This window comes from Silene latifolia, chromosome Y, assembly GCF_048544455.1.
Source record: "Silene latifolia isolate original U9 population chromosome Y, ASM4854445v1, whole genome shotgun sequence".
Lineage (NCBI taxonomy): Eukaryota > Viridiplantae > Streptophyta > Magnoliopsida > Caryophyllales > Caryophyllaceae > Silene > Silene latifolia.
In genome coordinates, this window is record NC_133538.1 from 199,855,551 (window position 1) to 199,866,950 (window position 11,400).

The window sequence follows — 11,400 nt, forward strand, 5'->3', positions numbered from 1 at the left end:
TTATTACAATGAAATGAATTAAAATGCAAAAATAAAATCGCCGGGTTGCCTCCCGGGTAGCGCTAGCCCAGACAGTCCCATCTCGACCTTCTTTTCTTCAAGCTCCTTTCAAACTAATCACAATCAAAACAGCTCAAAGCGCGCAGCAACCTGTCAAAAAGCTGCGCATGTGCTACACAAAAGAGTAAGTAGCACCAAAGTGGAATACAGAAATAGGAAATAAAAATATGTAAACATTAAAGTCTAACAAATTTCCTATGAGCGCTCCTAAATTTATCCACAAAATAAAGGAGCGCGGGAGCAATTGTCAATAATATAGGGCTCCAATTCAGATTAACAATTTTATAATGATAAGGACGGTGAAAAATCGTTAATTTGTGCGTCCACATATGAGGGGGTATAGCTCTGAAAGAGGAAGCGTGAATAAGACGAGGCAATTTACAAACAATAATAAAATTACCGTTTACTACCTCAGGTTGATCACTCTTAACGACGGAATCATAGATAAAAGAATGCATTACCTCTTCCGTGCTAGGAGTAATTACCGACTCATTTTGTCCTTTTGTCGCCCTCGGTGGAATTCGTCCGTAAATCTCGGCCTCAAGCGCATCTAACTCGGCTTTGAATAAGGGGGATTCACCATAACCGTTATCATCGTCAAAATCGTCATCAAAATCAAGCCCAAATGACGAACCAAAGCTCCCAATGGCCAGAGTACTCGATCGAGAAGAATTGTCATTCGATCGAGCAGTTTCCTCCTGCGTGCCACTCGATCGAGTAGAAATTCCACTCGATCGAGCACCTTCTCCTGGAAAATCACTCGATCGACCAATAATTGTCACTCGATCGAGTGATTCCTCTATCTGTGCTGAAATCTTCGCGTGGGGACGGTGAAATATGATAGGAACTCGTCATCCGAGTCATAGAGGTCATCCTCGGCATTGGGCAACACGGTTTTCTTAGGGGAGAAACCGCTCTCAAGAAGGTATACCTCTTCTTCTTGCATCTCACTGCTAATCGAGCAACTACTGACCTCGAGCTCATGGAATCGAGCGTCCATATTTTTGTTGCACTCTTGCATTTGTGATACAAGCGTCGCCCATGAATATGTCCACTCCGCGATCTCTTCTATCTCCATCTCACCGCTAATCGAGCAAGCTGAGACTCAAGCTTATCAATTCGCGAGAAGTATTCTTGCGCTTGGAATGCAAGTGTCTCCATCAAGGATTTCAGCTCCGCAATCTCTTCTTCTTGTATCTCAGGAGGATCTTGTTGCGGTGGCCATTGATAGGATGGATGTGGCGGCACAACTACAACTGCATTGTGCTCAGCAGACCACATCTCCGCAGCGAGATCACCATTGTTCCATATAATGGGACATCGGTGACGGTTCAAAGGTACTCAAGCCTTCCCTTTGACGGTCTTTCACCTAGAACTGTCTAGGTAGTACCTGTAAGGCCTATCAAATCAGCACTCAAGGAAAAACATCAGAACGGCCTCAAGGGAAAAATTCCCCTGAGGCTAAAAACAAATAAAATTTAACAAATAAATAAATAGATTGCCTCCCCGGCAACGGCGCCAAAATTTGATACTATCGTTTCGTACCAAAAATAAAATACCTAAGTACAACTAACAGAAGTCAGCGGTAAGTAGGGTCGATCTCCACAGGGAGGCGGTGTACTATCTATTTGTCCGTTTATCTGTCTAAATGTCACAATGCTGGGGTTTGATTGATTTAACTAAACTAGAGATTAATGCAAAGAAAATGAATAAGAGAATTTGGTAAGTAAGAGAAGGGAAGTATGCTAAGAGTCGGTCCACCGTGGCAGCTATCAAATCTTATACTATCGGGAATCGAGGCGATTAAACTATTGATAAGAAGAGCTATGGTCGTCACCTTTCGGTCCTTAAACCGCCCTAGAGCGTAAACAGCTTAACTTTCGCCCTCACTGCAATACCCTATTGTAATTAAGCAAGCCTTCCCTTCCAATCTTTCGATCTAGGTCGGGGTTAACTAGATTTATGGTCTCCTGCATGCATTCATTCGACCGGATAACAGTTAAATTGCCTAATACAATTCCTATCGCAAGTCTAACCTATTCAAGTCAGTTAAAACATGCTACCACGGCTTCCCTAATCCTAACATACTAGGGAGATTAGCTACGCATAATTAAAGGGGAAACGAGAAATAAGGGAAGAACAATAAACATAAGTAAACAATAATTAAAGAAGAAAAGGAAGGGAAAGAATTACTGAGTTAAGTCCGAAAATTAAGAACGAAAGTAACAGTGTAAAAGGTAACAGTGTTTTTTGGGAAAATAAGAGAGGAAAAGAACGAAGTCCCCGTACAAGCCTCCTCTTAGATTTATTTATAGCATCAAAATATAAAACCTAATCTAAGCTTAACGTGAATAGAGGCCCAATAGCTTGTAACTGCTCGATCGAACAGTTAAGTCACTCGATCGAACAGTTCCTGCGTCTGTTTACTCGATCGACCAAGAGAAACTGCTCGATCGAACAGTTGGCCACTCGATCGAACAGTTCTTCCGTCTGTTCACTCGATCGACCAAGAGAAACTGCTCGATCGAGTGGTTCCTGGTTCCAGCTCGTGTTGGTCTTGTAGTTTGGTCTTTGACTTGTCCTTTTAGCTCCCGAAATAGCTTCACGCATCCCAAGACAACAATAATTCCCGCTCCAAATTATCTCTTCCTCCAAATGCATGCAAAACGGACGGTAAATGACTTGATTTCGCTACTTTATGGCTCATTCCTGCAAATAAGACAAGAACTTCCAAAGTATGCAATTTGGGGCATTTCATAGCATAAAACCACGATAAAAGCATAGAAATACGTGCATAAAATAGGCTAAAAAGACTATATAAAGTGCACGTATCAGTAAGCAAAAGAACTCTAGCTGAGGTGCTCCCCTATATAAGCAATGAGATGTAAGACCTTGAATTCATTCAGTAATACACACAAGAAACCCTTGAATACTCAAAGACACCTTCGTTTAGCTTCGTTCTCCATTGTAACTCCCAATTCAATTATAGTGCAAATCTTGGTGGGATTCCATCTCCTCCCGCGGTTGTTTCCCACACTGGGTTTTCCGCGTCACCAAAATCTCTTGTGTTAATTGTTAATTCTTAGTCCAATATCGTACGCAAATCACAACAAAACCTAATAAAATAATCAAACATAAAGTCGTTATATTAATTAGTCACTAAGACTACTTTAACCCTATTTGGCAGAAATATACCAAAACACAGCCTATAAATGTTATTTGAAGACTACCATATATGCACTAGCATTGTTCATTGTTTGCCCCATACATTGAACCCGCTTATCCGACCCGCAAAGTCAGTGTACATGATCGCATGGACAATGTACTTATAACACAGGTTTCGGGAAAGTTAATGATATAATATTTTATATTCGAACTTTCCATAAATTCTAATCACGCATGTACTTAAAAGCAGGTTTCAAGAAATTTAATGATATATTATTTCATATTAGATTTTGTATAAATCCTATCAGTTTCCTAATAAAACAATTATCAAATAGATAACAGACATTTATAATACGTCAAGTTACCATTTTTATTTTTCTCCCACTTATGGTCTCATACATTTGTAGTTTATATTCCCGCATCAAAATTAAGAAGCTGACGGATAAATAATAAATTTATTTGATTAAAGTGTTATGTTAAGATGATGTAGTATATAGTTACACGATGTATAAACTACGGTTATTCCATCAAAATATAATCACAAAATAATCATTAAAGTGTGTATATAAATCATACGTTCCTCGATACACATTCAAGTGATCAATACATATAAAATAATTCACCGATCTATATATATTAGTCCCTCCGTCCCAGTCAATAGTTTACAATTGCTTTATAAACGATTATTAAGGTAATGAGAGAGGAATGAGTTTATAACTATTAAAAGAAATCACAAACATCTCGAAATGAGGTGGAAATAAAATGGTTCCCACCCACATGAGTTTGTTTATTTAATAGAAAAGAAAATTATAAATTATTGACTGATTCACCTTAAATAGAAAAGTGTAAACTATTGATCGGCTTGGAGGGAGTACTATTTTGTTTCATTAATTTACTCTATATAAGAATGTGTAGATCATTAGGTCGTAGAGGAATGAAACCGAAAATAACTGAAGTAAAATTTGGTGGTTTGAACAACCTAAGCTTGGAGCAAGTAATAGTATTATTCATATATGATGAACTGATGATCAATTGTAATTTAACCATTACATAATATTGATATCTTCTTAGATTCTTTTTTCAAGGATAAAATTATACTTAATGCACAATTCTTTTTAAACTTAAACACGGAGAACAAAAAAAATAATTACAATGCAGAAAATCAAAACTTTTTAAACCACAAATCCTTACACTTATAAAAGTTTGGACTTCAAGTTACTGTAGCTATGAATAGTTTCCCCCAAATATACACCGTTGATCTCTCCCTCTCAATCCTCTCCCTCCATTCTAACTTTACCCCTTTTATTCACCACCTTTCATTTAACATCTCTCCTTTTCCCATCTTCCTGCTCACTCTCTAACCTACTTCACCCCTTCACTTTCAATGGTAGCTTCATCTTTGATTAAGTTTGGTTCCATTTTTGGGGGAATTTTCACAGTTTGGAGCCGCTACTGTTAGGTTTGTTCATTTACACATTCATTCTTTTATTTTGCTTTTTTAGCGTGTTCTTTTTTTTCATTCTGATCTTATCTTATAAGCGATTCTGAATATTCGTTCTCTAATTTGATTTTGGTTTTCGATTGCGCACTGTTTAATTGTTAGGGTTTTCGTTCGGAATAGTCAGACATGCTGGCTAACGTCTGTCTTATGGCGATACTCAAAGGTAACACTATTTCTAACTCTTATTGCTGATAAACTTTCATGAATGTGATGTTAATTCACACTATTTTATAATTTGTGATGGTGGTGGGGTTTTCCTTTAGCATGTCCTTTTTGTGGTTGTCAATTTAGTCTATGTGTTTATCTCATATTTTCGGTTGTGAACTTCGTTTCCGGGTTTTGAGTTCCTCTTTTACTCATGTGCCGAATTCAATTGCTTAATTAGGTTTTTGATATGTTTTTTTGTTTGCCTAATTAGGGTTTTGATGAGGCATTATAGGAGAGTTTATAATTGATAAAATACAATGAGTCCATTTAACGATCCAATAGGTCGATTTCCTAATTGTGTTGGTTTAGAATTTGGCTGATTGTTTTGACAAAGATTGACCCTTTACTAACTTGGTCAATGATAAGACGAACATGCTTGCATTATGCAGCTTATAATGGGCATTTTGAATATGTAAAAGCCATTCTTTCAGCTGCTAAGACATCTCATATGGCTATATTTTGGTAGTTTTATTCATCTATTTGTTTATCTCACAAACTCGTATCAGAAGATCTTAATTGTATGTAAGACCGACCCATTAATTATAGAATTTGAGGAGGACTGTATCAGTACTTGGGTTGGTGTCATCTGTCTCACATATAAGACCGTCTCTTAAGTCACGCCCATTTGGTGTCAAAATGAATGGTAAACTAATCTATAATGGATGTCAGGGGATTTGCTCGATTTGTGAATATTAGAGATGGGAAATGCGTACCTCTATTGCACTTACCAGCCAGTCAAGGCCGACCAGATTGTGTTTATGTATTACTTGATTGTGGAGCTTTAGTGTGTGCCTCAATTGGAGGATATAGGTTAGTATTTTTTGGATCACATTATCAGACTACTATAAATTTGATGAGATTCATGCATTTGTGTTTTATCAATTGACATGTTTATTTGAAGACATCCTGGGAGTACAACTCTTCATTTGGCTGCATGAGGAGGATGCCTTGATTGTATCCGTGAATTGCTGCCATGGGGTGCGGAGCGACCGCAAAGAGATGGATTTGGGTATGATATCTTATGGAATTGCTTGTTGGCTCTAATGCTGTGAATTTCACAGGAATTATTGAGACAGTTTTACATGGGAAAATAACTCATAAATCATATAAGTCAATAAGGAGTTCAAAGTATTTGGGCTGGGCTCACTTGTGAGATAGTCCATACTCTCACCCTTTGTTATTTCATTTTATTGTTTTCTTAGATTTGTATTTCGGACCCCAAAATAAAAATTCCCTGCTTAGTTTCGTTGAAGATTTGATAAGATATACTCTGTAACACAGCCGGCTTGCTCATGAGTTGCAACTCTTTTTCCATAACCAGGAAAATACCATATGTGGTGGCAGTAAAGTACAAGCATGGAAGTTGTTTTGCATTATTAAACCCCTCATCAGCGGAGCTTCTTGTCCGGCCGTCGCCGTTAAAGTTTATCAGTGAGCGAAATCCCGAGGCCAAACTTCTACTTGAACGAGCACTAATAGAGGTCAATAGGGAGAGTGAAAAGACCATCTTGAAAGGATTAGACTGCTCAATTGAATCTCCATCACATTCAGATGTCTGGCCAGTAGATGATAGCATGTCAGAGGTACCACCCTGCTTTTCTTTTTTTCAAGCCTCGACAACAATTACTTTTTCTTACTTTGGTGAGTACTCATGTGAATATTGGTTGCCATCTTGATATTATATTTGTCTGAATCTGTAAATTTGCATTTTAGGCTGAGGATATTTATTATTTTATTAAATTCCTATGTATAGATATGTCAGTTCGCTGTATTTCAAATTGAAAAGCGCATTTTTATATCTAGATTATCAACTTCTTCCTCTCTCATTTTATATGTTAATTAATTTTGTTCTTTATTTGTTTGTTCAGTTTATTTGATTTTTTATCAACTTAGGTTTTTTCTTTTTTCTTCTTTAATTGTTTTTTTTAATATGGTGTTTTCTCATTTATTTGAGATTTGAAAATTTAGGTTTTGGCTATTTCATATAGTGGTTTTTAGTTTGTTGTTGATTGCCTGTGTTCTCTCTATTATCTCTCAGTCGTTGCCTTGTTGTTCTATCATTCCATCTTTCTGCTGATATCGAATCTGTGAAGAATAAAAGTAGCTTTCGATCATTCTTACTGTTTCTGGTTATGTTCTTTTAATTAAATTTGTTGTTAATGTGCTTTAATTTTTTATTAACTGACTTTAATGTGATTGAACTTTGTGAAGCAGACTGTTTATACATCCTTTGTTTCAAGTGGTAGTGCAGGAATAATGGCCGCCACTTTCTAAAGACAATATAAATCCCCAATTTGTGACAGCCTACTTAGGTAGTGATACGATCTGGGCTTCCCACGACTAACTGATTTGGTAAGTGAAATTAAAGCATGAATGTCATTTTGATTCTATATTTCTACGTTTTTTTTCTTGGGCATTTTGAAAGTCCAGTTTTATGAATATTGCCTCTGCAAAGTTGCTCTTGACATAATAGGACTAGCTAACACATTAGGGTTCACGGTGGGGATATCATTATCGGAACAGCCTCCCAACTATTTGCTATTGGTTAAAGTGGCTCGCCCCTAATTAGCTAATTAATACGCTAACAACAGAATTGTATGTATAACTTGTAATTAGTCGCTTTAATGTGTTGTCTTCTATTTTAAGCTCATTAATCAAATACTATGATATATTTTAAAAACTAAGGATACGAATAAGCCTTTAATCGGCGACTTGCTACTGCTGATGGCCTAAAATTGTCTTCAAACGATAGCTGCTCACCGATGGGGAGGGGGATGTTTGTGCAGAGAAGTTGTTGTAGGGCTTAAGAGTCATAGACACCTTAGGGTGTAATGAACTTGGGAACTCAGTACGTCAAGGTTTTGATTATATGCTGGAAGCTACTCTTCAACAAATCCTCTTTGGCACATTGTGCCATAAAAAGCAAATATATGCACCGTTCTCCCTCTCCTTTTCATACTGGCTCCCATATCTGGGAAAATGTGGGACTCGGGTGGATTATTCTTAAGCAGCATGTGACGTGGTCCATTGGTGACGGCACCTCCATTTGTCTTTGAGATGATCCATGGTCTCCCTTAGGGCCTCTTAGGAGTGTCATCTCTGGCCCACTAAGTTTGAGCTCTCGAAATGCGAAGCGTTGTGCGCTTATTCACAATAGACAATGGTCCTTTAACTCTCTTGACTTCATCCTTCCCGACCATGTTATCACTGCCATTCTAAGCATACCTCTCCCAGCCATCCAAAAATCAGATATTATCACTACCTCTCTCGCCCCCAAAAACAAATTTTCTGTGAGAACCACCTATTCTTCCCTTCTGGACACCTCCCCCCTCTCCCTCCCCTTTCACCTGACCTTTTTTGGCTTTGGGACATCCCTTCCATGCCCAAAATCAAAGCCTTCATGTGGCTTGCTTGGTGGGATAAACTCCCACATAACTTCACCCACCACACTCGAGCCGTTATTCCCTCCCCTAGGTGTACCCTTTGTGTCAGCCCCTCCCTCCCCATTCTACCCTTCACGCCCTCCGTGATTGTGACCTTGTCGTTGCTACTTGGTCTCACTTCAATGTAAATCAATCCTTCTTCCTTCTTGACCTCCAACCTTGGATTTTCGAGAACTGTACCGCGGGTGGTACTGTGTGGCCCACTCTGTTCTCCTTCATTTTGTGGCGTCTATGGACTAGACGTTGTGATACTATTTACTCTCTTACCCCCTCCCCCCGCTCTTTTTCCGTTCTGCAACTCCATTGCTTCCCAGGCTGCGTCTTGGGGTGCTGCCAACATGTGCCCCCCTCCAACCGCCCCCCTTAGTTCGCCTGACTCTTCCTTTCGCTTCCCTCGTAGCTGGGCCCCCCCCTCCGCAACATTGGTGTAAGATCAATGTAGACGTGGCCTTCTCCCCCTCCTCTTCGGTTACTTGTTTTGGGTGTGTTGTTAGGGACTCTTTTGGCTCTTGGGTTCATGGGTGATCCAGCCGGTGCTTTGCTACTACCCCCTTTATTAGTGAGGTCCTTGCTATTAGAGAAGGAATCCGTTTTGCTGTTTTGTCCACCAATAAATTTGTGATTGCACCTGACTTTATTAATGCCGTTAATGCTATTTTGAAATCGGACCACCCCTGCGGTCCTTTTAATAACATCATCATTGAGTGTAGGGAAGTATTAAAAGCCTCATCACAACTGGAGCTTGTGTTTGAGAAGAGATCGGCTAACAAGGTCGCGGATGCACTTGCAAAATTCTCCGGTGCGGATGCAAGCCTTTCTAATGGATGTTTTATTTGGGAACATGCCCCCTCTTTTGTTATGAACTTATGTATTCTTGATTACTTAGAGGCTTTCACGCCTCTTAACCCCGACCCCCAACTCTTTGCGACTTTTTTAATTTAATGTTCACTTCGAACAAAAAAAAAAAAAGATTATATGATATCATTTGTCTCAAACAAATGTATTATAACGTTTCGCCATTATCTCTCCCTTTTTTTCCTAGCCCTAAATATTTGCATTCCATTTTATTCATGTTGTGTAATGTCAGGTATGTGGGTTAGTCTCCCCAAACTTCTGATTCTATTTGTTTATTTTAATCTTAATGTCAGGATGGCGATGATGGTGCTATTGCTGCTGATGATGGAAGTTGACAATTGTTGTTGGAACCGATTATTGCTGAAAGCTTGTTTGAGGTAATTATTTCTCATTTTTTACCTAAATTTTGGGGGGTAAGTATTGAGTGTCATGTTGTTGATGCCCATGTCTATATTCGGCCGACTAATTATTAGATTTATAGACTGTTTAAGGTTAGACTAATAACATGTCTTTAAGTTTATATATTAAGTCGGAGTTTCACTTATTAAGCTGGTACAAGGGAAATACTAATCGCTAATTTTAATTAAGTTAGTAAGTTGGTTACAGGATGTCATTCATTTGAATATCTTAATATAGCTAACCAATTTAACAAGATAGTCCTATTCTTATTGCTCGTGCCTCTTATTTCTATTTGGTTTTGTATCAAGGTGAGAGGGAGTTGAGATGTTCTTAAGGATATTAGAGGTTTACCAAATTTGTCAACAGGTATGGTTCTCATTTGATTCTGTGTCGGGTAAGCTACGTGATATCGCATTTTTTTGATTTATTTGTTAATATCCGACTTGATAAATAGTAATAAAATATTACGCTTCTGTGTGCTTTTCAGATTTACATTGGTGATAGAGGCAGCAAATGTGCAGAGATTTCCGCTTAGTTTTGCAACTACAAATAAATTTTCGTTACGAACTGTAACTTCAGTTTCTAATGGGAACAAATTGGTTCATTTGAATGATAATTATCACCTTTCTAAGGTTATTTTATGTCCTATTAGTTTTTTGAATTATTTCTTTCTATTTCTCCTCCACCACTCCACCACTCCTTTACACTTCCTCTTTTACAGAGAACATGGTCGTTTCAGATCTTGAGCTGTTTTTCTCTTTCATCGTCGGTTTCCGCCAATTGGATTTTATAGGTCAGGAACTTCAATTCCCAGCTTCGCCATGCAACTTTTATATTTGATTGCTGAATCTACTTCGTTCCAAAATTCTTTTAACCTTATTTTTCAGATTGATGTGTGTTAAATGTGTTACATTGGTGCTAATTGCTAAATCAAAATGGATAAAGAGTATGATGTTATCCTTTGTCACATTGGATATATCAACATGGATAAAGAGTATGACTCTGTTTGGTTAGAGGGAGGTAGGGAGAGGGACCCTTCAAGTCCATTTGAAGCCTTATTCTGATGCCATTTTCTTAGGAAATATTTATGCTATTTCTGTTAAACGTATATCAAAGGATAAAAATTATTTATATCCATTTGCGAATACCAGGTCCATTTGAAGCCTCATATCTGATATTTTTAAGGTGATTAAGAGGACGGAACTATTGATGCAATGCTTCTATCTTTAGTTAGATCTGTAGGAAAAATAATCGCAGTAACCAGAGAGAACAGAAATACCGTAACATAGATGGTCAGGGAAATCAGAGAATAAAACCCGTAAGTAGTGCCGTGGTAGGAGCCACTGCCTTGAAAACTATTTCTCCGGTACGACCGTGGTGGCGATCAGCTAGTGCAGGTAGTTCCCCAAGGATAACACTACAATCTCCACGCAGTTCCGCCCACTCGGAACTGTGAGACTTGGAACGATATTAGTAACAGTACCCAGAAACTTTAATATTGAGCAGAGAAGAGAAAGAGAGAAGAGAGTGTGATTTTTGTTGTGTTTTGATAGAGAAGTCAGGCTCTTATTTATAGCCAAAAAACAAAAGCAACAGAAGCAGTTTTGTTAGCAAAACGTGCTCCTAAAAAAGCTGCAGTCAATGGCACAAAACGTGGAGCATAACCCTCACCTGTTGACAGTCAGTTGGACTGACTTATTCAACTCAGCACACAAAAACACAGCCCAAAACGAAACTCGGATGCGGCCCAAAAAGATAGGCACAGCCCGC

At 38.4% G+C, this 11,400-nt stretch overlaps 1 pseudogene; it reads left to right on the forward strand.

Moving 5' to 3' along the window:
* Positions 1-5,291: 5,291 nt before the first annotated feature.
* Positions 5,292-9,566, forward strand: LOC141629819 (putative E3 ubiquitin-protein ligase XBAT31; annotated as a pseudogene).
* Positions 9,567-11,400: the final 1,834 nt, after the last annotated feature.